Below are 2073 nucleotides of genomic sequence, written 5' to 3' on the forward strand. Positions count from 1 at the left end.
AAAAGACACCACAAAAATGACAACCTCATAATTGTACATTAACATTTTACTAATGTATTAATGTGACATCGCATTAATTTTCACTTTTTAGATCTCAGTAATACATTTCATTCAATTATAAGTAATTATGTCAACACTAAGAAGTTTAAAGTCACAATTACTAGTAAACGCTAGATCAAAACCATTAAACATTAAATCAACAAATATTATTTTGAAGTTGAACAAGTAAGGGCAGGTCCCCATGCTATTCTTCTCTAATTCCTACTCGCATCAATTGCTCAACTTTTTTTGAGGCACAATTTGTGGAGTTGATGACCCTAAGGATGGAACATTTGTTGCCTAACTTCAAAGACAATTTAAAAAATAAAAATAAAAATAAATTATTAGTCATATTTCTTGCAAATAATTTTTGAAGGCAAACTTGTAGACAAATAAAAAAATGATAAAAAAATATTATGAAAACATATTGCACTTTTCTCAATAAATTGCTGATGCTTATTTGCATAGCCCATTTTTCAAAGCTTATTTCTAGTTTTAAAGTAACAACTACTCCACAAAAATAAGAAAAGAGTGCCACATGGAAACACCCAGTGTGGATATGGGATAATAGATTTTCTCACCCTCACCTTATTTGTTAGCAATTTCTATGGTAACATTGTGTACCATTTTTTTTATCAACATTTCAAATCACACTCTTGATCTATTATAGGGACACAAAAAGCTCAAGAATATGTACAATAAGCAAACCTATTTTTCCAATTTTTTAAACTTTTAAATGATAAATGTCAATTTAATATATGAACATTCAAGCACCTAATTGTCAACTTAATCGGCGAGCCTTCTAGATCCCATTTTAAATGTTTTCACATGAACATTTGAAATCACACTCAACATGTCAACTTTTAAATTTGTTAAAGAACAATTTATTTATTTAAGAATGATTTATAAATTTAGTGTTATGTCACTAATTTAGTAAGAGGCGCGGAGCCAATTTCCTCTCAATTTCACAATCTCATTAAAAAACCTGGTAGGTAGTTAAAATTTGACAAAGAAATCAGATATCACCTGGTCGAGAACATTCTTTTCATGGAGACATAGACAAGATCTGCAGCTTCGCCGAAGCCCTCTTTTTATGGTAGTTTTCCAAATTCCATCTGCTTCTTCGCTGGCCGCTATTCTGCGGAACTTTCTGTGAAATTCCCCTCCATTACCAACAGCGTTTACCAAATCAGATTGAAAGCCCTATTTAACGTCGCCAATGTTTCTGCATAAATGTTTAAAGCAGGACTGGAAAATTAGGTTTTTTGGCAGGGCAAAGAAGATTCTTTGAAGAATTTTGGAAAATGGCGAAAATGTCAAAGAATGGGGAAGAGATCGAAGGATTTGAGGATTATTTGCCAGTGATGGCGGAGAAATTAGGGGAGGAGGAGTTTATGGCGGAGCTTTGCAATGGCTTCCGTCTGCTGGCAGATCCAGGGAAAGGCGTGATAACTTTGCAGAGTTTGAAGGAAAATGCCGCTCTTTTGGGAGTGGAGGCGATGAGTGAAGATCAATTGAGAGAGATGATTGAAGCGGCCGATCTGAACGGAGACGGAGTTCTTGATCAAAATGAGTTCTGTGTTTTCATGCTCACGCTCAGCCCTTCTTTGATGGCAGAGGCTCACAAATGGATAGGAAAAGCTCTCTCCGGTGAATTGCAGACAAAAGGAAATAGATAGGCATTTGTTTCTGGATTGTTGTTTTTCCTGTTATGAAATTGAATATACAGTCATCTTTAAATATACTGGATTTTGTTTGCACTTTGGTGCTATATGAAGTTTAATTTTAGAAATCTGTATTTTGTTTCTGATCTACTTGTGTAGGGTAAATTTGAGTTTCAATTTCACCACCTTTTTATCTTCTGGATTTATAGAGTTGATTGTATGATAAACAAATTTATCATCAGAATGAAAATGAAATAAAAAATCATAAAAAAGATTAATTTTCTTTTATCATCGATCTGTTATCAGAATGACAAAGAATTTAGGATCACAGAAAAGATTATGATAAAAATACATAACAAGATTAAATTCA

At 33.1% G+C, this 2073-nt stretch overlaps 1 pseudogene across 1 annotated transcript; it reads left to right on the plus strand.

Annotated features, from left to right (window-relative positions):
- Positions 1-980: 980 nt before the first annotated feature.
- Positions 981-1849, plus strand: LOC149553927 (calcium-binding protein KIC pseudogene; annotated as a pseudogene). Its single transcript, XR_016353431.1, has one exon. The product of XR_016353431.1 is annotated as a calcium-binding protein KIC pseudogene (transcript).
- Positions 1850-2073: the final 224 nt, after the last annotated feature.

This window comes from Cupressus sempervirens, chromosome 6, assembly GCF_028749045.1.
Source record: "Cupressus sempervirens isolate cs-2001-9-10 chromosome 6, ASM2874904v1, whole genome shotgun sequence".
NCBI classification, from domain to species: Eukaryota; Viridiplantae; Streptophyta; class Pinopsida; order Cupressales; family Cupressaceae; genus Cupressus; species Cupressus sempervirens.